At 37.1% G+C, this 26,331-nt stretch overlaps 1 protein-coding gene across 5 annotated transcripts in view; it reads left to right on the top strand.

Annotated features, from left to right (window-relative positions):
* The first annotated feature begins 2,864 nt into the window (after positions 1-2,864).
* SERPINB7 (serpin family B member 7) overlaps positions 2,865-26,331 on the top strand; it is a 41,999-nt gene continuing 18,532 nt past the window's right edge. For 3 of the 5 annotated variants that reach the window (XM_036418824.2, XM_045574454.1, XM_036418823.2), the window contains exon 1: positions 7,672-7,696. The gene's annotated coding sequence lies outside the window, so the exon portion shown is untranslated. Of the gene's footprint in view, positions 3,346-7,671; positions 7,697-23,102; positions 23,255-26,331 lie in introns of those variants that run through there. The other 2 variants (XM_036418822.2, XM_036418821.2) reach the window with 2 other exon arrangements.

Raw genomic sequence — 26,331 nt, 5'->3', positions numbered from 1 at the left:
TTAAGTATTTTATAAATTTGATCCCCATAACTGTATAGATGTCATCTGGTCACTCTGACCTAGAATGTCAGTAACATGTCTAATGTCACACTGTTAGTTGTAGAGCCAAGATTTGAGTCCATGCTTTTTCCTCTGTGCTATTGCTATATGTTACTCAGCACCTTTGTGGACTTTGGAGGAGAGGTTAGTTTCAATTTAGAGACTGCTTCTGCCACAGCTCCTCTTAAAATCCTGTATCCCTAAACATTTTTTTAGCTGACTCATTAATTTAGAGGTTGTAGATATATTGTTGTAGTTCCCCATCCTATCACTAGATGGCAGGTGATAATTTAAGATTAATAGTTGAGGGGGTACTTTCCCCCTTGATTCCTCACATCCACCTTCCAGACTTTCTATGCACCCGCCTTTATGAGAAAAGACCATACATGTAAAACAAAGACATCGCTAAGGTTTCTCAATAGAATCTCTAGACAATATCCTTGAATGTCAAACTTTCACTTGCATATACCTGAATTTGAAAGAGGTTAGGTTCTTCGAATTTGCAGAATGTGACACTAAATATGCAGAGTGGGAACCATGAGAGGAGCAGAATCTGTGATTAATTTGGTACACATTTCTGTGGAGTATGTGCTGAGAGGACTAAAACAGCTTCAGCACAGACTTAAGATCAGCTTTAGTAGATAGTGCCAAAAACTATTATCCCAAAGTGGGTTTTCCAATGTATACTTCTGCCAGCAATGCATGAAAATTTCCTGTTCAAATCTTTTGCACATATTTCTATTGGGTTGTCTTTTCTCTTATTACTGATTTGTAGGACTACTTTATTAATTTAAGATGACTGGTCTTTGTCACAAATACTTATTGCAAATATTTTCTACCATTTGGTGGCATGTCTTTTCTCTCTCTTGAAGGTGTCCCTTTGATAATCAGAAGTTCTTAATTTTAATTAAGTCAATTTACTGATCTTTTTAACCCATGCTTTCTGTGAGCAGTTCAAGAAATTTTTGTCTATGCCAAGTTAGCAAATATATTCTATCTTCTAGAAATTTTGGTGTTAGTTATCAATAAGACCTGCAATTCATCTGGAATTTGTTTTTGCACATGCTGTGAAGTATCACTTAAACTTCATTTTTAAAGAAAAGTATGGATATTCAGTTCGTTCAGAGCCATTTGTTGAAAAGACACCTCTCTCCCTCTTCATCTTCTATTTAATGGCATTTTTTATTTTAAGTGAAGATCAAATTGGTTGATAAGTTCTTGGCTTCTTTCTTCTGTACTATTGGTCTGTTTGTCTATCCTGGCACTCCTATCATTTGTTTAATTACTGTAGCTTTAAAATTTGTCACCTGCTATTGTGAGGTTGCAACTTTGTTTATATACTTCAAGATTGTCCCTTTATTTTAATGTAAATTTTAGAATCAGCCTGTCATTTTACAAATACATACAAATAAAAGAACTGTGTTTAGAATAACAAAAGCAAACCTATGGAAAATTTGAGGGAATTGACATATTTACAACATTTAGTTTTTCAACACATAGACATGATATATCCTACCATTTAAGTTTTCTTTTACTTTTCTCAATTATATTCTTCAATCTTCTATGAAGAGTTCTTGCACGTACTTTAGTTTTTGGATCCCTTTATAGATACTGTCGATACTTCTATTTGCTAAGTTAGCAGTGCAAATGTCAGGGCGGAATATGAGAGTCAGATCATGGACAGGTCTAGTGGGGAGAACTCATTTCCATGCAGTCATGTCTGTTTTGATATGTTTGTTTTGCTTTTGTCTTGTCATATTTGTTGTTTTCCAAAGCCTTGAGGTTGGTTCAAGACACTCGGTGGCCAGGGATCCCATCCATTTTTGACAAAACCACTTTGGAAATTCACTTTTCTAAAACGTTGCCAATGATGTATAGCTTGGTATAACTTCTAGTACTTTTAGTTTTCAGCACCATTTGTTGTCAGGCAACTACTGACTCTAAAGAGATGGCTTGCCACCTCAGGAAATCCCCCCTTTTAGGGGTTTCCCGCTCTTATATTTAAATGAATTTCTAGGTTCCATGATGCCACCAATCTGCAGTGACAGAGGAGAATAATAGAAAGCCACTCTGGGTTGGTCTTGCTGCCTCATCATTTCCCCTCTACTTTTGTCCTCTTTTCTCATGTCTAGGTGTAGAGTGTAGGGACTCCATCACTTACTGCCTCAAGGTCACAGCTCATGTGATTGATGGATATTTGCAAGTGAATTATTAGTAGTTAAGTTTTCAGGGAGGCAAAAGTTACATATAGATATTTGAGTACATTGCATCAGTGCCCCTAATTCCTTCAATGTTCAAGGATCAACTGAATACACTAAGTACTTTATACATGTTACCTATGACCCTTTCAACCATAGCTTCATTATAATTCTCTCCATTTTTTCAAATGAGGAAAGCAAGACATAGAGAGCCTGATCAGCTTGCCAAAAGTCACCCAGGTACAAGATGAGAAGATGGAGTTTTCCCAACTACGCCACATCTTCTGAGTTCTGCCAGCAGAAGTTCACTTTCTGGAAGACCCATCCTGATGTTTGATTCGGAGTCGATGGTCTCTGCTGTGTATGTGGGCTGTCAGCCTTTCTCCAGAGTTGCGCATTGCCATGTGTTATTGACAAACCCATCAGTATGTGGCAAGCTTATCATGAGATCTGGTCTTGAGTCACTCCATATATCAGGGACACCATTTGAACCCTAGATAATGACTGTCTTGGGAGTGGATAAAACCTCTGTCCTGGGTGGAGCACAGGATTAGCTAAGTTTTTTACCTGCTGCTTGGCTCATCTTGACTCTGGATCACTCTCATGTTTACCTTTTTCCTGTGTTCTATGCTGCTAGCTCTGATTCCTGACTCTTAACCTATAATTTTCCCTATGTCCAGGTACATACAGTGTAGATCAGAATGCGAAAGGAGAGTCTTTCAAATGTTTTGCTTCTGTGAGTTATTGGGTTTGCTTCTTCATGAATGAGGAGTTAGATGAATAACATGCACCATGGCCCTGCTCTCTGCTTCCAGCTGAGCAGGGAGATGCCATGAGCCTTCCTTAGGTGGACAAGGAAGCCCATCTGATATCTCGGGTTCTCTGATTTCCCTCTGAGTACAGTCTGGGACAGGGGAGGGACTTCTCATAAATTATTGTCACTGATGCTGTTACCAACCTCTCCCTTGGGGTTGAGCCAATGGGACATCTGGGACATTTTCCCTGAACCTTGACAGAGGTGAGATGGGAGGGGTGAGGAGTCTTAGGAGAGAGGAGGCAGGAGGAACTGGAGCCAGCAGTGAAGGCCTTCGAAGTGCTGTGGGAGGAGGTAAGTGGCATTCTTACACATGCTGGGCAATTCTTATGCATTCTAGGCTTCTAAGTATTACCAGGCTCCCTAAAATCAATGGACAGTCCCTGGAGCTGTCTGAGGGAGCATTCATCTGCCTTCAATTACAGCTTTTCTTCTACTGCATGGCTATGACCCCCACCTTCCCTTCAGCCTCTGCACCTTTTTATCCTCGAAGCTCTTGGGTGAGATCTTGGGATCTTGACAGAAAAACATCTCCTTGCTTAGTAAAACCATAGATTCCTGCACTTCCTTGAAGGTATCATGAGCTCCCATATCCAATCTCTGTTGTCTACACAGTTGTAAAGTGATCTTCGAGATCACCGGAAGGTAGCATTTATAATGTTGGCCAACATATTGGATAAGAAAGCATTATTCTTTACCTTATGTGAAATATGCCTACTGATTGCTGAACAAATCCTGATTCTTATAAAAAATAACTTGCACTGAATATATTTAATGCTTATGGCTGGGATTTTTATCCCAGGGAGTCACAGCAATGCTGAATAGACATGTATGAATGAATGAAATGAATGAATATTTACAAACTAATATTTTCTATTTTTTTTACAGTAAACAATCTAGAACCCTAGTGATAAATTACATGTCAACTCCCAAGCCAAGAACAAAAGCTAGAGACCACAATGTAATGTAATAGATCCTCCAAAATTCTGCTGGCAGGAAATACTCCTTATTGATTATATTTCCATTATTATCAATGATATTTGGCAACTTTAGTGGCAATGGTGAGAAGCCTGAGTTTGTTGTCGTTGTTTAGTAATATTAGGCAATTTGAGAAGTTGGTAAGCATATTCAGAATCAAAGGTTCTCTAAAAAATGAAAAGCAGTGTGTTGCTGAGCTTTGAAATATCTCCATGCTGTAACTGTCTTTTTTATTTTTTATTTATTTATTTATTTATTTATTTATTTATTTATTTATTTTTACAATAATTCATAGCCTGGATATCTCTGCTTATGTTTTTGTACTAATAATAGTGAAGTAGAGAGTGGGCTTCTAATGAGAACCTCTCATAAGGTGTGACACAGAGGAGACGGAGGAGGACTATTTCTGTTTGTGGGGCCCTAATATCTGTGGTCATTAGGAGAAAAAGTGGTAACAACAGGAAACCTTGCATTTAATCACAGCTTTGTCTAAAAGATTTTGATCCAGGCTGTTCAGTGCTAACACATGAGTAGAGAAGGTTCTATTTATCCAAATTAAAAAAAAAATTACATTGTTTCATCTGAAGGGACTAAGTAAAAACGACTCTAAAAGGTTTTCTTAGAAAAAGGTGTAAAGTCTCTCATTTGTCTGAAAGGTGCCTTAGAGATGTGGGTAGGGTGGAATGAGAAATGAAGTTTCACCGCAGGGAAGTGCACTGTTTTATTCATGATTAATGATTGAAGACTATGCGTTTGGGTTTGCTGTCTAGCAAACAAGGATTTGCTCTTTTATTCTTTGAGAACTGATCAGATTATGTGTTCCTGTCTGAACTTAGTTGTGTTGCCACAGGTAATGCTGACTAGAAAACCAGCAAAGAGATAATAGCTTCACAAATGACATTTGCGGGCACCAGCCCTGTGGTCTTAGATGATTCTCTGAGGAGAGAAGACAGTTGTCAGGGTTAATGCTGGTCGTTGGGCAATCAGAGAGAAACCAGTACCCTAGTAAGTTTGTGAATAGAACGTCAGCCTTCAGACTGAAGGGTCTAGATTCCATTCCAGTCAAGGGCACATGCCTGGGTTCTGGGCTCCATCCCCAGTAGGGGGCGAGCAGGAGGCAGCCGATCAATAATTATCTCTCATCATAGATGTTTCTATTTCTCTTTCCCTCTCTCTTCCTGTCTGAAATCAATACAACTATTTTCTTTCAAAAAGAGAGAGACCGAGTGAGGACAATGGCAGTCCTGTGAATCTCTAACCTGAGCCCTCCTTCCAGCCCACTCTACCTCCCTGAATTGTGCCCTTCCTTCCGCCAGAGGAGTTTGAGCATCACGTCAACTAAAAAGCTTTCTGTAACCCCTCCACCTTCCTAAAGTACTTTCTGATAATCTTTAAGCCATCACAGTCATCACAGCCAACACAGTCCAATGTTCTAATTTACTTTTAGGTCATGGATTCCTGGGGATGGTGTGGGGAAAATGTCTTAATTTCTGAGTGCCCTAAGTGTTTAAACTAAGGTGTTGGATTAAAGGTGCTGTTTCAACCCATAGTTAGAAGCTTTCAGTTTTTCCCCCTACTTCTTCTGAAATATAGAACCCCCCTCTTCTTTACTGCCTCTTTTCTTCTCATTTTTTCCACTTGTTTTCAAATTTTCTTTTTCTATGAGAAGTGATGAGAAATTTTTGGTTTGGAGGAGGCATGGGTAGAAATGACAATTAAGGATAAAATAAGAATGATCCTAGAGTCTTCCTATTGGTCCCTTTGGTATATAATTAGCTTGTTTTAATGGCAGACACTGGAGTTTGAAGCTGAGCTAAGAAAACTCACTTGCAATAATATCACTTTGAAAGGTGAGTAAGAGAGGCAAACAATACTAAATAGATCTGTATTTTGAAAAACTTTTACAATCCTTATTCAACTATTGGAATGAATTGCATCACTTCACAAATAAAAAGAGTATCAAGTTCTCTCTATAAGGTTATTATAATGGCTTACCAATATGTTATTACCTATCACCCAAGGTGGACACAAATGATAGCAGTATTTAGTGAGATAAAAGTTAGCGATTTACATATGAACCTTTGAAGTTGAAAAGCAGAGGGATGCTTTTTTAAAAAAAAAAACACATCAGTGCACAGGGATGTTATGCAATGGGAGTGCATCATAGGGGATGCAAAGTACAGACAGAGGTATTTTCTCACACATGTTGGTACCTGCTACAGTCTCAAGTATGAACTCCACTGTGTAGTAGGTCCCATAAAACCATTATGCTGTGACTGAGTGGGATGTTTCTACCAGCTGATTAGGAATGAATATTTGTTAAAATTAATTTTTATAGAGAAAAGAATGCTAGAGAAAGGAGAAACATTGATTGGTTGTCTGCCTCCCATAGGTGATATGACTGGGATCAAAGCCACAAGGTTTCAGGAGGATGCTCCAACTAACTGAGCCACCCAGCAGCGAGGGCAGGAATGTATTGTGTGTGTGTGTGTGTGTGTGTGTAGCATACTGTGAGTGGTTTGTCCCTAGACTCACCTGCAGTACCCATGGAGGGATCCAGTAACATCACTGAGATATAACTAAGCTCATCTGCTGGTCTGTTAAGGGTATTTCGAGCCATGCAGCCTTTCATTCTTCCATGATGTAGTGGGCCCAGCTTCCTCTCTGTCCAAGTTGGAGTCAGGGTGGAAGGTAATGAGAGGCTCCTGCCTCCACCCTGGACATTTCTTGAGGAGCTGGGAAGGACATTCTGTAAGATTAGAAGGCATTAATTATTTAGGGCAGTTAGGTTTGGCACTCTATTTTCCGCCCAGACTCTTGTCCTACATTCTAGATTTTGCTGGCAGAGTACAAGGGGGATGTGTGTGTGTGTGTGTGTGTGTGTGTGTGTGTGTGTGAGAGAGAGAGAGAGAGAGAGAGAGAGAGAGAGAGAGAGAGAGAAGGAGAGAGAGAGAAGGGAGAGAAAGAGTTACAAGGATTTTTCATTTCTTTGTAACGGGCATTCTAGTGAATTATAAGCCTTCTTTTTCTCAAATTCTCTACCTCTTCCTACATTAGTATGCATCACCATTTTGAAAGTTTCTACCCAACAATGTCACCCCAGTAAATTTAATAAAAAAGTAAAATAAATAAAATTCAAGATGTACTAAATTATTAAGAAAAAAAGAGTTAGTGATCTTGCTTGTCTAGGAAACTGAGTTAGTCACCTGCAACTTGAAAATTTAGATTCTGGATTTTCTGATTCTTATAAAATGAGAGTTATTACACTCTCTGGGAATACTCATTTCTTTCTTCCAAAACTGATTATTTTCAAATCCTGATTTCCTTTTTATTACATAGCTTTTCTCTTTTCTTATTTTTCCCCATTTTGACTTTTTGATTTCTCTTTTTCCTGCCTTTGACCACCAGCTCTGTTGGTCATTTGAAGGACCACAGTGTTCTCTTCCCCTTGAAAGCTTGTCTGTATGGCTCTTGCTGACTAGTTCCAACTTATCTGATGGGTCTAAATTTCTCTGCTCCCTCTGTGGCACATTTCACCATGCCTTGTGATTGCTCCTAAACTGTCTCCTAGCTCAAACTAGGGGCCCATTGAATGAAGAGACTGTATCTTCCTTAACCATAGTATCCTTCCAATATGGCACAGGACCCAGCACTTCGTCTACCCTTGGTAAAAGTCTGTTGAATTAATGAGTGGATGAATGTTGAATTGATGAGTGGCGAAAAGATGGATTTGAATGGACAACTTTATTAAATTAAGTTCTGTTATAGTCAACACTCTTCTTTGGCTTTGTTCACAATGCCAAAATGTCCATGGAATTTTCCTCTGAAGTAAGATTGTGATGTTTTCTGCTTCTCTCTGGGAACATAGTTTTTGTATCCTGATTTAGATCTCATCTGCCCAAGATATGCCTCTATTATTGAGTCTGACTTATAGAATGTTATGTGCATCAGTGTGTATATCAGGTCTAGGATACCTGGTGGCCTACTCCTTAAGAAGAAATCATATATGCTAAGGATCCCAGGTTCAGGCCATTCATGTGCCAAGGATCTGATTTGCATGATTTTCCTTGGCATGACTTTGAACTGCGTATTGTGGCTGTCTCAGCCGGTGCACCTGGTAGTAAGCACATGCAAGCAAAAATTCACCTTGTTCTCCAGTAGATAAAATATCAAAGAGGAGGGCTTTCTTTCTTATAATGGCATTTTAATTTCAAATGTCATATTGATTTAATTGGATTAGTATATACCTATGGAATATAATTTATTTTGTCAAGATTTTATAAATTTAACTTTAACACAAAGTTGCTGGAATTCAGATAACTCAACATGGGACATGCCACTTCTCATAATACCACCAACAAAAGGAGGTCCTTTTGTCCCCTTTCATCTCTGTAATTTCACTTATTAAAGAACTATTTTTAGTATCTACTCTACCAGAATAGAGGTGATCTTAGTGGCATGAAAAGATACAGGCATTGCCTTTATGAAATCTAGAGTGTAAAGGACAGACAACCATTCAATAGATAAGTAGATACAAGTAAGGTCATATTCATGTGTACTAGAGAGTAAGAGTTAAATACATATTTTGAGACGAGTATAATTCAACCCATTATAAGAATTATGAGGGAGGAAATCATTGCAACAATTGAGAGATGATAAATAGACAGTTCTGAGATGTGGTTTGGAGGAGGAATCAGAAGAATTTGGTAATGGATTGCATATGGGGGAAATGGAGAAGTCAAAGATTACTCTCAAATTTTATACTTGGACAGAGCCTGGCTGGTGTGGTTCAGAGGATGAGCATCTACCATGAACTAGAAGGTCACTGTTCAATTCCTGGTCAAGGCACATGCCCAGAGTTGTGGGCTCAGTCCCGTGTGTGTGTGTGTGTGTGTGTGTGTGTGTATGCAAGAGGCCAATCAATGATTCTCTCTCATCATTGATGTTCCTATTTCTTTCTTCCTTTCCCTTCCTCTCTCTGAAATCAATACAAAAACCTATTTTAAAAAATGCATACTTGGACAATTGGGCTGATGGAAGTTCCATTTAATGATATGGGGAAGTCTGGAGAGAAAAAGCAGGTTTAGGGAAAGATCATGAGGGCAGATGTGAAGGTGAGAAGCTGGAGATGGTCTTGAAATATCAAGTAGGCTTTGGAACATAAAATTAAAGGAGATATTATATTTGGAGATACAAATTTGGTGGATGGTCTGAGAAGTGATGGAAAGAGTGAGAACTCAGAGTAATAGTAAAGAGAGTAAAGGGACCAATATTTAGAGCGTAAGTGGAACAGGAAAAGCCAGCAAGGAGACTAAGAGGACATGGTGTAAGCTCTGCCTGATTTTTATCTACTTCAGAGGAAAACATCGGTGGACACTGGCAAGTGCAGGAAACTAAGTGTCAGAACACCAGAGTTTTGTTGATAACACCTAACACTCACTTGGTCTGTGGTTTTGAGCATTTCTTTTCCTCTTTACAACTAAGTGCTATGAACACTGAGACTTTTTAAATAGACATGTCAAATACGGGTTTTATTAATCTTTGCCTTTTCATGTGCAAAAAAAAAGTTATTTCGTGTGATGACATATTTCACTACATTCAACACAACATATTCTAGATTAATATTTATTTCTCACGTATTTGGTCAAAACAAGAGCTATATAAATACAACAAGAGTAAATTTTTAATTAAACATTGAATTACACTTTTGCTATAATATAAGCAGATACTTGTGAATTAACAGGTTGATAAGATTTGTAGGAGGTTAGGTCATATCCTTATTTTTAGATAGAATCAGAAAAACAATGGAGCGGGGAGGGTCCAGCAATTGTGGTCTAATGTGGTTAGTCACAGGCTCACTTTTTAATTGTTTGTGAAAAGGAATGAAATTATGGGTAAAAATCCTGCTTTAGAAAGAGACTGAGCAATCTAACCAATAATGCATAAACTTCTACTTCTCTTTCTCAAAATGTTGACCTGATTTTTTTCTGAGATTCTTCACAGAGTTGTTGAAAATTTGTCACCTTCATTCAACTTTGTGCTTCAAACTTTTCTGCTACTTATTCATTTTTAAACAAGTGTAAATAGTGTTCTAACAAGTAGAAAAAACTGAGACACCTCTCAGAAAGAAATTTGCTCACTAGAATAAACTATTCAATAGTGTTTCTGTTGTTGCAACCAAAAATGATTTTATGATTGTTCTTGTCTAACTTTTAATATTTAAAAAATTGGAAAAGAATTCACTTTAAATTTGTGAAAAATCCACTTTAAATAAAATAAGCTTTTATTATCCTATATAATAAAAGGCTAATATGCAAATTGTCCCCATGGGCAGGAGTTCAATCTACTGGAAGTAAGACATGCGCTGACCACCAGGTTGCAGTGTGGAACATGGCAGGCTGGTGCAAAGTGGCAGCCTCTAGGGACCCTACCCATGCATGAATTTCATGCACTGGGCCTCTAGTTTTAAAACAATCCGGTTGCAGTCGCAGTCAGAAGCTAAATTCATCCAATGCTTGACCTAAAGGACAATTGCTAGTCAAAATTAAGCAGCTGATTTTAAGGTGTTTTGGGAATATAAAGCATTTATGAAGAATATTTTAAAAAACAGAAAGTCAGGAAAGAAGGTTAGGGTTAATGAACCATAATGTAGGTGAGTTGCTAGTTTGGTTGAGTGGAGTAAAAATTACTGACTGTAGGCAAAAACTACTGTAGCTATTTTCCTTTGTTAAAGATCATGTCCTTTGAATATATGCTCACTAACATACTAAATTAAGGACTAATGTTTGATGGCTTAAATCCTAACATCTCACCATGCCATGCTTTGAAAATTCCATGAATTGGGAGCATATTCCAGGCCATGAAAGCCAGAAAAGAACAAGTTTGACCTGTGTTTCTAAATGGGTCACTATAGAGAATTGCGTTATAATACAATTACAATTTAGTAGTACGTCCTAAGTTATGAAAACAGAAACTCTGCATGCCATTTATATGCTTAGAACCAAACTGAAGGCAGGTCCCAGAGTGAAACTTACCCAACTTTCAGTGTAAAAAACATTTTCCTAAGACTCAAACTCTATGAGGCTTGGCTGATTGAATATGCTTAGATGAATTTTTCTCAATTACTTACAGCCTTGGTTACCTAATCTAAGAAGCTGCTACCTCTCTATTCTTTCCTTGCTTGAATGTTTCAGGTTCTCTATGTTTGAGGTTTCAAAGCCAAATTTGTCTTCTTTCTGATTCATATTCAAGTAAGTATTGAGTGATTGGTTTGGCCCTTTCTTAAAGTCAGATCTGTGCTTGCTTGAGTCTGGCTGTCCCTATTTGTGTCTACATCTGTACATAGTTTCCTGCTCCGCCCAGGCCGTGATTGCGTTGTTCAGAGGAATCAGATCCTAGTATTGCTTCAAAGAAGTGTTTTACTAGAGCACCGAAGCTATTCTCCTTAAAGTGACATGTGACTCAGTATGCTTTTAAATCACAGAAATTAATGTCACTTTGTACTGGGATGTTTTTCTTGAAGAATAAGTCTAAAACTCTTGTGGAAAATTAAATAAATAAATAGAAAATCAAGAATGTTTTGAAAACAAGAAGCAATTTAAAAAAAATCTTTATTGTTGAAAGTATTACTTCAGTTTTTCTTTTCCCTCCATTAACCTCTTCCAGCTCACTCCTGTCCCCACCCCCAGGCCCTCAGACCATCTGTTTCCATTGGTTATGCATATATGCATAGAAGTTCATTGGTTAATCTCTTTCCACTCACCTTTCCCTGCTTTCCCTCTGAGGTTCAACAGTCTGCTTAATAAGAAGCAATTTTGAGGGACTTGTTCTATCAAATGCTAAAATATAGTATTGTTAAACAGTTTTAAATAATAAAAAAGTAGACAGATTAATGGAACAGAACATAGCTAAGAAATTTACATGGTTAAAATTGAACTTGTGATGAATGGGAATCATACACATTTGGGAGAAAGAGTTTAAAGAAATAATAATAGCCAAAACTGGTTTGGCTCAGTGGATAGAGCATCGGCCTGTGGACTAAAGGTCCCAGGTTCGATTCCTGTCAAGGGCATGTATCTTGGTTGTGGGCACATCCCTGGTGAGGGGTGTGCAGGAGGCAGTTGGTCGATGTTTCTCTCTCATCAATGTTTCTAGCTCTCTCTCTCTCTCTCTCTCTCTCTCTCTCTCTCTCTCTCTCTCTGTAAAAAAATCAATAAAATATATAAAAAATAAAGAAATAGAAGTAGAATAATTAATTATTGTTATAATTACATATATAGATTTTTACTTCATAGCAAAAAATTATACAGGGAAACAAAAATGAAACAAACCAAACTAGTAGAAGGCATGGGTAATCGGGTACCAAATCTCAGAGAAAAGAAGTTCTAAGAGTAGCAGAAGAAATAATATATTTTTAACTACAAAGAAATATAAAATAGGAGTAAGGAGAGGGAAGAGTGACTAGGTGGAGCATAGAAGACATTCAGGTCAGTGAAACCATTCTGTATGATACTACATTGGTGGATACATGTCACTTGTTCGTCAAAACCCCTGGGAAGTACACCACAAAGAGTGAATCCTAATGGAAACTCTGGACTGTGGGTGTTAATGATCTGTCAGTGGAAGTTCATCAGTTTCAGTTGTAACAAATGTATCACTCAGAGGGAGGGAGGGCATTGATTATGTAAAGGCTAATGCATGTAAGTAGCAGGAAGTATTGGGGAAATCTCTTCATTTTCTGCTGTGAACCTAAAACTGCTCTAAGAAAGTTTATTTAAAACTAAACACTTTTTTTTGTGTGTGAGCTACCTGTTTATGTCTTTTTTTTTTTTTTGAAAACTTTTTTTTTTGCCCCCTATCAACTTTTTGATATGTTGTGCTCCTCATGTTTAAGAGTTTTTCTACATATTAGAGATATAAGACTTTGTAGTATGTGTTATCAATATTTTCTCCAGTTTGGCTTGGTTTTCTGGCATATACAAGTTTTATATTTTTATTTTACATTATTTTTTATTTTTTAATTTCTTTCAATTATAGTTTATATTCAACATTATTTTGTATTAGTTTCAGGTGTTCAGCATAGTAGTTAGACAATCATATACTTTACGAAGTGTTTCCCCTGATATTTCTAGTACCCAACTGGCACCATACATAGTTATTAAAATATTATTGACTACACTAGAGGCCTAATGCACAAATTCATGCACAGGTTGGGTCTGTTGACCCGGCCAGCGATTGAGGCCTATCAGGGGGCTGGTTGACCAGAAGGAGGGACCATGGGAGGTTGACTGGCCCAGAGGAGGAACTGCAGGAGGTTGGCCAGCCAGCCCACCTCCAATTGGGGTTGATGTGGGAGTCAGCTGGAGGTGGCTTGCAGGAGGTTGGTCAGCTGGCCCCTCCATTGGGGCTGATCAGGGTGCCAACTGAGGGTGGGAGGGACTGTGGGAGGTTGGCTGGCTGGTGGGGGGGTGGGTGAGGGGCCACAGGAGGTCAGCTGTGGGAGCTCACTGACCACCAGAGGGCAGTTCGGTTGTAATGAGATCATTACAAACCCCTCCCTTCTGACACCATCAGTCTGTTCTTTGCATTTGTGAGTCCTCTTCTGTTTAATTTGTTCATTTTGTTCTTTATATTCCACATATAAGTGAAATCATATAGAATTTGTCTGACATACACAAGTTTTAACTTTTATTTTGTAGTCAAATTTATCAGTCTTGTCTTTTTCTGGATTTTGAGTCATAGTTAGAAAGCCATTTCCACAAAAGTTAAAGAGGAATTGACATATATATATTTACTTGAGGCCCAGTGCACAAAATTCATACATGGGGATGGGCAGAGAGGTCCCTCAGTCTGGTCTTCATCGTCTCTAATCCAGGGTCTCTCTCATAATCCAGGACCTCTGGCTCCTAGCCACTCACTTGCCTGCCTTCCTGATCACCCCTAACCAATCTGCCTGTCTGCATGATTGCTCCTAACTGCCCTCCCCTGCCAGCCTGATTACCCCTAATTTTAAATTTAAATATCTATTTCTTATAGATATTTAAATTTTTTATAAATTTAAATATCTATTTCTTATAGATTTAAATATCTATTTCTTATCCCATTGATTTGAGATGTTGCCTTTATCACATTCTAACTTACTGTAGGTATTTGACTATAACTCTGGACTTTTTATTGATTTTTTTTGTAGATTAATTTTATACCTGTTACTTCACTGGATTCTTTTATTGTTTGACTTGTTTTTTTAAAAATATATATTTTTATTGATTCAGAGAGGAAGGGAGAGGGAAAGAGATATAGAAACATCAATGATGAGAGAGAATCATTGATGGGTTGCCTCCTGCACATACAACACTACGGATGAGTCCTGAACCTTGACCTCCTGGTTCATAGGTCAAAATGCTCAACTGCTGAGCCATTCTTATCGTTAATTTTGTATGGTTTTCCACATACATCTTACAACATCTATAAATAATTTAACTTATTTTTTGACCCATTCTTATTCTTTGATTGACTTGCTAATTCAGTCAGTGGGATGTTCAGTAGAGCAAAGATAGTAGGCATCTTTTTCTTTTCTTAAGTGTTTTAAAAATATTCTTATGATGAATGAGTATTGGATTGTGTCAATGGCTTTTTCATCCTCTGTTGAGAAAAATCATATAAAGCAGTTTCAACTTCCTATTTGAAAAAGCACAAGCTTTCTGAATCCTAGTTTTGTGTTTTTTTTTGTAATATAAAATGCGAGAATTAGATTTAAATGATCTCTAAATTTCCTTTCACTGATTAACTGCCTTTCTATTCATAAAGAAAGAATTGGATTTATATTTACCTTCCAGGTCACTGAATTTCTAGAATTAATTAACATTTATGCTGAGATTTATGCAAGTAGAAGAATATAGATAGAACATAATTTTAAAGCAGCCATTGAGAAGCAGAATAATGATTTTAAAGGATAAGAAAGTAAAAGCTAATGGAAAAAATAAATACATTGTTTATATTTAACTTTGCCACTGGAATTGTTCAAGGGTAAAACTCAATAAATCTGAAGATTCAAAATATTTACTTTTCATGAAAGATAATGATATTCAAGATGAGGTGAAAAAATGGTTCAGGAAATCAAATGGGACCAATTATTGCATTTATTTGGGAAGTAGAAATTCTGTGGTGGAAAAGGGACTCTAATTTACTTGTTAAGAAATTAGAATTAGATTTTTTTTTGGAAACCTCCAGCCTGTGTGTTCATAAATATTATAAAAATGAAAGAATTAAAATAAAAAAGGTCACGAATAGGCAATAGTGATGACTAAATCTTTTGGGAGTTTACCATTCATTATTCTGTTGTGATCATGATATTGTAATAAAATGACATGGCACAAATAAGTGAAACCACTCAGACCTCCAGTAGTAGTAATTCTGATGGGAAGAGATCCTAGAAAGTTCCAAATATTGCATTCATTTAAATGTCCAAAGGAAATGCATAAAACATAAAAGAGAAGAAGAAAGTGGAGAAGGTAGAGAGAGAACAGAGGGTAAATATTTACATGTAAATAGGAAATGTAGACTAATTGAATTCTTTTGTGCTCTGCTCAGAGTGAAACAACAAAGAATATCTCAAGAAGTAAAAATAGACCTAACATTCAAAGCATTTACAATGAATTATCCATGACACAACATGCAATTAAGTCATGGAACTTGCTACTACAGGATTTTATTCAAATAGATAACTTAGATTAGAAGAATTAGATATGGTAAATACAGTTTATAACAAATTATCAATCTCTGCAGTTCAGAACAAACAAAACACCAAACACACAAATAAAACACAAGTGACTTTAGATTTCAGGGAATATTTGAATATATTTTAGGATGTGAAAGAAATTTCTCTTGACTAATGTCTTATTGCTATTTTATTGATGGATTTTAATAATTACCCTCTTCCCCAAATAGTGCTCCTGAATAAAAGGAAGAAGTGATGTAGTATGAAATTCAATGCTTTTCAAAGAGGAAGGTCAAGAAGTAGCCATAAATGTATTATAATAATTAATTTCCCCATCTCAATTGTGAAAAGAGAAACTTCAGGGGAGAAAAGTGAAAAAAAAAATCTTATGTCAATGAATACAAGACAGTTTAGTGTAGTGAGGAGAATAAGAATTTTAGAGGCCTGCAGATCTTCATTCCAATTTTCATAAACTTCTCTCACCTTTGAGTTTGCCTCTTCACAACTTTGTTATGCCTAGTCTTTAAATGTAGGAACTTCCCAAGGAGTCTTCCTAATGAGTTGTTCTTCTTCTTACTCTGGACTCTGTGACCGAGAATCTCATTCATGGTTTTAATTATAACCTATGTGTAAAAGGCACCCAAATTAGTATCTCTACCACCAACCACTTTTATATACGGACCTGAATTTCCAGCTATTTTTCCAACTGGATGTCAGATGGGCATCTCAAGTTTAATATATCCAAAGCAGAGCTTATTATTTCTTCTCCCTCTGTCATGCATAGTCTTACTCCAGAATTTTTTCTCTGTTAATGACGTCCTGATACATCCAGGCGACAGAGCCTGAAGATCCACTACTCTTTGCCATTGCCTTGCTAAGTATTTGCTAGTTATTTCCAGAACACATCACGTACATAAATTCCCATCAGTCTTTACTCATGCTGGTCTCCCTGGCATGCTTCTCATCTTTATTTTATAAGTTCCAATTAAAATGCTTGGTCATTGGTGAAACCCACTTCCAATGAATTATGCCTTCATCAGTGCTTTCATTGGTTTGCCTTCCTGTCATAACACGTATTCTACTCTAGGTCACTTTATTCATTCAGTAACATTTATTATGGTTGATACTATTATATACATGGGGAAAGAAAGGGAAATAAGTCTTGTTTTCTTGCTTGAAGAAATCTTCTAGTATCTAGAATATATACAATATATAGCCTTACAATGGGGGGCATCTCCATGTTAAACTTGATTAAATAATTTTTAATCTTCAAAAAATGAAAACAAAAATGTTGTTCAGGTAGCTGGAGAACCACCACAAATAAAAGCTTTCCGAGATGGGTAGTCATGACATCAAAGCTATGTGGCAAAACATCCCTTTCCTGTGGAGTTAGTATGAGAATGACTATGAGAAAGCAGTGTTTGCATCACAGACTCTGGGGTTTCCCCTAATTACTTACTAAATTACTCCCTACTTAGATAGGGCATACACAGTTTGAAGCAAAAAATGGTGTTTGGTCTAGACAGACCATTTTTGTTTTATTTCCTGGCCTTCTTTTGGGAAAGTTGAATATTTTTCTTCACTTTGTATCATGTCTTTAAAGAGAAAATATGGCTAGTGGTTACAGATGAAACCTTCATATAAACTGTTAAAGATGGGAAATTTATTTACAGGAAAGAAAATGGGTTATATGATGGTTTAGTGGTTTCCCAAAGTGCCTATTTTTGATTGTTCTCTTAATTGAGGCAAGAACCTACAAGAAGAATGTTTATGCACGGGCATCTGTGGGTATAGTGGGTCAATGAAGAAACACAGAAGAATCTCTGTTATTCACCTGGTCCCAAGGATAAGCCTCAGGCAAAGAAACTGTGGCGATGATAAGCTCTGGAAGATGTAGGTGCAGTAAGCATCCCTGCTAGATCCTGGCAATAAGATGTAAGAGTGAGGAAGCAACCTTCTTCTGATTTTTTAATGCAACCAAACGAAGGTGTTGACCCCCTACATGGGGGTCTGTAAGGGCACCAGGAATTAGTATTCTTAGTAGGGACACTGGTGCTCTCTCAATGAGTACCAGAAACAGTGACAAAAGTGAGGAACTCCCCCAAATCCTAGAGTTTGAGGATATTGATGAGAGTACCTGAACAGAAGAGAAATAAGGAAGACCTATGTGATGGCTATAGGTGGTAAACAAAACTTCAAGCCAATTTCAGTTCTGGGAAAATAAGTGAAGACAAGAGACAGCCAAATTTAGGCTATTGAAATTCATGTGACCTAATCTGTACTCAGGAACTGGTAAGGCCCATGGAAATTTGGGTTATCACTGTACAGCAAGGGAGAAGAATGTATACGACACGCTAGTTCCCATGGCTGAGTTTCCTTCTCAGACTTATGTCACTTTGGGATTGGTTAGTTGGGAGTAAACACAATAGTAGGAGGGTTGTCTAGATTAAAGTGGGGGAGAAAACAATGGTGAGAAGAGCTTTAATTATGGGTGACTGCTAATTCCAGGAGGATTAGCCATTTTGTGTGTCACTTAGGTATCTTACCTTTTACCTACTAGCCATTTCACCACTTGGAAGTCCTTATCCCTACAATAGGTAGATAATAGAAAGGATGTGGCTTAAAAAATACTTCTGCTCATTTTGGTCAATGATCACTGTATTCAGAGAACAGAAAAATTTATTTGTAAGCATATATTTTTCATATTAACAACAATTTTCTCCATCAGAAAATTAATGGCAACCACTAAATCAAGATTAATTTTTAGGCATTATTTGTGACTTTATTTTCGTCTGTTATATTACTCATAAACTATCTGGAAGTAAGCAATAGCTGCTCTATTTGATTTTGGAGAAGCTCCAGGATATCCTTTGTCCTGGAAAAGAGGCAAAACTAGATGAAATTGAGAAGAAACTCTAAGATGATAGTCCCTGCAGATTCCAATAGGCTTTCAAAATAGAGGGCCCAGCCATCTGGGTAAGCAGTGGCTATGATTTAGAAAACATTCATCCAGAAGAATCAGGCTTGATGTTCCTCCTGCGCATAGCAGATGCAGGTGGGTGCAACTTCTAGCTCAACAAGGTGATCCTGGTGCCAAGCCTGGCATGCATTCCTCTCTGTGGCATGTTCTAATGGCAAAGGTCCTAACCTACCTCTGCCTAGACCTGACCACTTCTCAAAGGGAAAACCCAGATGTGACTTTCCATTGCTAGGTCAGAAGGGTGGAGAAGAGGCTGGCAGGGTAACAAGAATGAACTAGCACCCCAAGTTTCAGCTCCTATCTGAAGCTGCTCAGTACATGTAAGCGTCCAGGTGAGATTAGTAACCTGTCAGATAGGCCTCTGGAAAATTCCAAGTCAGAGAAAACTGGGAAGAAGAGGGAGTCGGGGAAAGATGGAGAATAGTACAAAGAGAAGCCACAGCCAAAATACAATAGTTTGGGTTCCAAATGAACATCTGAGTTTAAGGAATGATGAAAATATTGTTTTAAATTCAATTTTAGGTCTCTGTGCCAAAAGTCTTTACACAGGATAGGGTTGGAAGAAATCCGACTACAAGAGCTCAATGACACATTGCAATAACATTGTACGCTAAACTCCCAGAGTCACTGCTGTGTTGCTTTAGTCAAGTGATGTCCCTCTCACAAGCAGAGGTATGTGCTGACACAGGCTGATAAACACTGTGGACCTGGCATTCATCGGTTTGGCTACATTAAATGCATTGACATTGGAAGAACAGAGAAGGGAAAGTTATCTCTTAAATCTGATTCCAACACAAACTGAATGAACCTCATAGTGACCTCCTTAGATACTAGTTTGAAACCTGGTGCAAAGGCTAAATGTTTATAAGCTTCTTTAGGGATAGCACTTACTTTGACACAGGGAAACCATCTGAGAAGTTAGGCCTACACGTCAACAAACAGATGCTTGGGCAGGGTGTAGTTTGTACCTCAGGACAGCCTTTTGGGGTTGCCAGAGGGACTCCCTTGAGCCCTGATTTCTGTCATGTGTCATGTCTGTCAGTCTTCCTGGTTTTAAAACCCAATTCTAAGGATTTTAGAAAAAAAATATCAGTTTTGAGGTGCTTTCTTGGTTTCAATAGAGAGTAGTTAATCAGACTACTACCCAGCTCTTCATTGTAGCCTTCTTAAGTGGGTGGGGAAAACATTTACCTGTGAGCAAGAACGGACCACTTTGGGGAAGGAGATCTGATTCTCATCATTGTTTCTACCAGATGCAGTGTGCACACATTATTGATTTGCATATTCAGATAGGCTGCTCCCATCTCTGCTGCCTTAGGTGAGAGATAAGCTCACTACTGAATCTTGAGAAAAAGAGAAAATGCCAATGATCACCTTCAGAAGCCTGAAATCTCTCCAGGTGGCTCCTCTGGAGGGATTGTTCTTCTGGGGAAGCAGCATGTGTCACTGCCAGGAATTCTTGTGAGGTTTTGGGGTTGCCAGAGGGAGTACCTTGAGCCCTGGTTTCTGTCACATGTCATGTCTGTCAGTCTTCCTGGTTTTATTTGGCGTATTTTTTTCTTCTTTTTTTTTGTGGCAATTTATTCTTTATTTCACTGCTACTCTGTTTATTCTTGGCTCAGGGTCCCTGCCCATCCTCCATCAAATCATGCTCTCAGATCGATTACTATATCACAAGCACTGTGATCCTATCTCAGAGGCATCTTATTTTTAAAAAATATTTTTTGATAGACTTTTAGAAATTACAACTTGGACACATCAAAGTGCATTCAATATAGGCCTGAAGCTTAACAAATAAAACATTGCCAGCTCTTTCCCCATCTTTTTACTAATAAAATTCTATCTTCCCATTAGAGGCAAGTAGAGGCAATCATATCCTTAACTAGCCTGCCCATTCATGTAAGAATTTTTAAAAATACGATTTTGCTTGGCTTGATCTTTTCATAGAAGGTACTCTGTTGTGTATTCTTTTGTTCCTGACTTGGTTCCTAAGCCTGAGTTCTAACTGTAGCGTGGGACCCCACATATCTCCTTTCATAGTGATTTTGAGTATCAGTGAGCTGATATGAAAATATTTTGGGGTGTTAGGAATATAATTAATGTGCCTCAAGACATGAGAATAGAATACCGTGTTATGGCATGGAGCACAGATTTGGGGTGCCCCAGGTAAGTGATGGTCTGGAGAAAGCCCTGGAAACTGTGGCAGACAGAATGGAACCATCCCAGTGGGAACTTCACCAAGACTGGAAGGTTTCCAGGATGTGGAACTTTCGGTGCTAAAACCAAGAAAGTCTCAGGGAAGTCTCATGTTCATCACCTTTTCCTTCCCTCCACATGTCAACCTCCATGCTGTCAATCATTGTCTCTCCTTGCTCTTGTCTCTGAGCTTTTACTTACTATTGTCCTCAACTCCTGAAAGCTCTCCCCACTTCCGTAATGATAAAGCAAGTGTATTATCTGCCTCAGATGGATAGTACTATTACGCTGAGGGGTAGTAGCAGTAAAGCCCAGGTTCTGGGAGGTACATGCTATAAAATGGCTAAAGTGATCCAACCTTGTATGTAGTAGGGTAATAACCTTTAGTACACTATAAATGTCAGTCAAGTGGCCAAGGAAGGCAGGCAGGAAGGATGAAAATTATTGAAGGTTTATCCTGCACCAAAGCCATGCAGATGATTATATACTTACATGCACATATATGAAATATGCATTTAAAATGAAAATATAATTGATTTGAATTCTTATTTTCTGGATGAGAAAATGGGGGCTCTGAGAAATGAAGTTACTTGCTCCAGATCACACAGCTACTAGAGCTGCTGAGTTGGGATTTAACCTCCACCTAGTATTTTATCCTTCATCTATGCCAAGCTTATATATTATCTAAGGAGTGAGGAGTCCAAATGAGACCGAAAAGTTTACGTAAAACAGAAGCTATCTCCCCTCCCCTTCCCACTCTGCCTCCCTCTTAACAGGAGCAGCAACTCTCAACTGCCTTAAAAACAAACAAACAAAAAACACCAACAACACTTTATTGAGATATGATTGATTCTTAGCGATGGTTTCAAGGGTCTATGTATACTTATTTCCAATCTCAATGACTTTTAATGCTGCTTATTGTATCTTCCTCCAGGAAACTAAATAACACGCCAGTGCTGGTCTTTTAGGCTTTTCATACTTAGAAACTCACTTCCTTTCGTGGGAGGATCATTGCCTCTTGGAAGCTCTGTTCCCACATTCCCGCCACAGTCTCCTCCTGTGGAGATAAAAGTTTGCTAAATACAACATATTTAAATCATTACAACGAAGAGAATATTATCCGCAGATGAACTATAAAGGATGATATGATACACATTTCACAGTGTATCTTTGTTTTCTTTGGAGTTATTATCATTTTGTTTATTTTTTGTTTGGTTAGTATTCAGTGTTCCCATCTCTAATGTATTCCTTTAGATGGGGGTAGATAGTTCTCCAAACACATCTGTTCATCTGATAGAATATTCATCTTAGAGAACTTCAAATGGTCAGGCTATTCCATTTAGCATTAAAGCATACAGTTAAAGGTAGGGATGTCCTAGCTGGTTTAGCTCAGTGGATAGAGTGTTGGCCTGTGGACTGAAGGGTCCTGGTCAATGGCACATGCCCTGGCTATGGGCTGAATCCCCAGTGTGGGGCATGTAGGAGGCAGCCGATCAATGATTCCCTTTCATCACTAATGTTTCTATCTCTCTCTCCCTTCCCCTTCCTCTCTGAAATCTATAAAAATATATTAAAAAAATAAATTTAGGTGTGCAAATGCTTGTAGAAATAATGTGTAAGGTAAGGTCAGAAGCACTATGTAAAGTAAAACCGTTCTCTCCTGAAACAGTCGGCTCACTTACCTCCCTCAAATCCGGCAATCCCCAATACCCCAGGCAGAGCTGCACTTCCCCCCATTCCCACCTCCTCCAGCTCTTTGCTCTCTTCATTCCCCTCGGACTGCACTGATGCTCCTCTGTGATAGTTACATTTAGCCCCGTTAGACCAGAAAACCTTAAAGGTGAGGCTTTTTCCATGTTCCTTACTAGGCAACAGAATTGGAGGAGAAGAAGGAGGATAAAGAGGAATCTAACAAACAATAACTAAAATAAAATCCGTTCTTGAATTTGAAAAGCATACCTTTCTACATATAAAAATACCAGTTGTACTACAATGCATGATTATCTACACATATAATAGGAAAGAACTGTGATATTAATGTGACATTAATATCGAAATGAGTAAAATTTCATGCTGAAATTTGGTTCATTACAAAATATCTATTTGACTACTTTGAATGGGATCTGTAGCTAATACTCTACCTGATTCTTTTAATTTGCTCCAAAAAGGGCCTGAACACAAGTCCATCTTAACGACATTATTTAAAACTACTATGGTCATCACAAAAGCAAAGAGGGAGTGTCTGAGTCAGAGGCTTTATATTTCACAGTCCTGCAAGGAACTCTTTCAGACTCACCCAACCAGCTGCTAACTTCCTCTATGAAGAAAGTAAGGTAAATATTTCTGAAGCCCAGAACTTAAAAGTCTTTGCAGACACTGGTGAGAGAGGCAAAAGAGAGCAGTGAATGAATCATGCTCCTTCTCTGTATCTGATAGTCTAAACTCATCAAACGATATCCAAATTGTTGCCTGGCCCTGTTCTCAACTTCTTTATCTCATGGCTCTGTCTATCGCTGGCTTTCTGTGGTATCCTGGTAGCACGGTATTCAGGAGATCAAGACAGCTGAACACTTCATGTTCAACTCTTGGAATGATAAATAGCATTTGGGGAATTATGTACAAAGCTAGCCTCTATATTTCCAATATTGTAGGTTGAAATATACTAATTGCTGAGATTAGAATTAAACTCTATTTTAATTGCATAGCAAAGTGTACATCTGATTAGGGATTTGTTAATATTTGAAACCACATTTTTAATATAAATGGAAAGATTAGAAAATATTGTGTAAAGGAGTAACTCTATTTATAGCACTTAACTTGTATGGTAATGATAAAAATTAAACATGCTAAATATAACATGTAGTTATTCATTTTTTTCTCCAATCTGTGTATTTTGGTTTGGTAAATACAGGAGTTTTTTTCCTCAGTAATATTCCATGAAATATAATTATTTTTCCTTTTATAGACAAAATTATTCTATGATTAGATAATATCTTAATCAAACATTTAAGGCACATATCAATTAAGTATAGTAAGCTTGGATACATGAAATATTATCATTGTAAGTTCTTATTTTATTGAATGTGTTTTGGCTCTGTTTTTTCCTATGCTTTATTTAAAAATTACTTTTCTTTCTTTTTATCAGATTTTAAAAGATGCTTTAGTGAGTACATACTTATCCTTTTGTGTTGACAATAGGAAGAAAGGGATCAAGCATTTCTTGGATTGAAACATACCATAAGTAAGCAAATAGGCTTCAGGCTTCTGTGGACTTCTAGGTCCTCAAGTCTGATGTTTGGGACTGAAAACTTGAGTTGTATTAACTTGAAAATTATAAATTAACTACATATCAATATATTGAGCTAAAGTATTTATGTAAGGAACGTAAGAATATGGTATGCTTGCAATAAAATATAAAGTTATAAAAAGCCAAGTGCTTACCATATGAAAAGAATTTTCCTTCATCAATATATTCTGACAGTGGCATAAAAGGTAGTATCATATGATATCTTTTCTGTAGCTTAACATTATTTATTTTTCTTTTCACTTTCCTTTAGTTATTTAGCTAGGACCCAACTCATCAGGTACTTGTTGATGGCTTGTTGAATTTTGCTGTGTGTTTTTCTCAAAGAGTTGTTTTAAGAAATTAAAGGAGAAAGAAAAACACACACACAGTTTTAGTACCATGTTAACATTTATTTTTCTGTCCCGGATGGAAACCTAGCTGCAAAACAATTAAGACAGCCTTAAATATAGTTCTCTGTTTGCCAAAGGGATTCCAACTTTATGTCAGGTGAGAAGAAAAGTATCTTGCATTCATTTCTGGAACTTACAGTGCACCTATATATAGCTTATAAAATTAATTATGTGACTTGAACATACTTTTTGGTATTTATTTTCAACATGCATGCACAAGATTGCTTAAAGATATATTATCTAGTGCCATTTATCATTTTAAAAGCCATTGCTTGAAAACTGGTAATGGTCTAGGAATGTGTTGGTTCATATGTCTCTGTAATGATTATTTTTTCTAGTATGGTTTCTTTGCCATAAAACTTATCTAAGTGATTACAAAAATGTACTTGATGCCTGAATCCACATATTTCTGGATAGTTTTTTTTCTGTTATGTATGTTTTGTGAAAAGTTGCCAGAATGACTAAAACATTAGAAACTGAAAATTTGTGATTATTGTTTAGAAAGTAACTTAAAGGATGATTTGAAAGAGTTTTTTTTTGTTTTTTTTTCCATCCCAGAAGGTAAAATAGAAAAACATAAATTTGTAAAGAAACAAGATAAGATGAAGCCTGAGCAAAGAAGAATGTACAGAAAATGTGTTTTTGTGCTTTGGGATATGGTAGTATAAAGTAACTTCCAGACACCATTGGACCAAGCAGTCAGGTCCCCTAACAGGGTCACTTAAAAATCTTTCAGGTCTTATTTTAAAGATTCTTGTCCATATTATATCAAATATATTAAAATATACCCACAACTCTCTCTTAAATATAATTTTCATTGTAAATAGTTTAAAAGGATTATTATGACTTTTCATTTAATGTTAGTTTTCAAAGAGTGATTTATTTCATATACTATGATTTTTAGCAATCAACGTGAAGTCTTAGAAATTGTTTCAAGATAATCTAGCTCACAATTTCTCTCCAAAATTAAAGAAATTTTATGACTATTAAATTTAATATAAAAACCAACTTGTGCTTCAAACTAGTGTATTTACTTATATGCTCATTAACTTTAATTTTACCATTTTTCATACTTTAGAAACAATACTTATATTTCAGATGCAAAATATGATTTTGAATCCCTGAAAAGTTTGGGGACTTTAGACACTGCCAATGTTGCTCACTGGATTCAATGTGAAATTAGTTAAATGTGTTTCAGGTAGCTATTAAAGGAACATAGGTGTTCTTTCTCGGAGTAAAGTTTGTGTGGAGGGAGATTTTATCACCCTGTATTCCTGGGGGTATAACTGTAGAGTGGAACTTACCTGGAATTGATAAGTGCTAAATTTGATCCTGAAAGACATTCTCATTTATGGCCTGTCCCTTGGTGATGTTCTCAAGGCTTGAAATTCCAAAGTTCAGAATATGGGGTTCTCAAACACTCAAACTTTCAATTTGTTGGTTTACAGGACAGAACAGATTGTTAGCATTTTCTAGAGAATAAGAAATGTAGCAGCTTTCATCTATAGCAGGTCAGTCATTTTATAGAGTTGTTTCTCAATTTTACTTTTAAACTCAAGCTCCCATTTGGCAAAATAGAAACTGAAAACTTGTTTTAATGTCATTTTTAATTTTAAAAGGCATTACATTTTTGTGACTTCAACAAACTCAGATGACAATTTTAAAATATTCTTGTTTCAAACCACTTGCATGCCCTTCTTTCTGACCTTCTTTT

Source organism: Pipistrellus kuhlii, unplaced genomic scaffold (assembly GCF_014108245.1).
Source record: "Pipistrellus kuhlii isolate mPipKuh1 unplaced genomic scaffold, mPipKuh1.p scaffold_m20_p_6, whole genome shotgun sequence".
NCBI classification, from domain to species: Eukaryota; Metazoa; Chordata; class Mammalia; order Chiroptera; family Vespertilionidae; genus Pipistrellus; species Pipistrellus kuhlii.
This window is presented reverse-complemented; position numbering and strand designations above follow the sequence as displayed.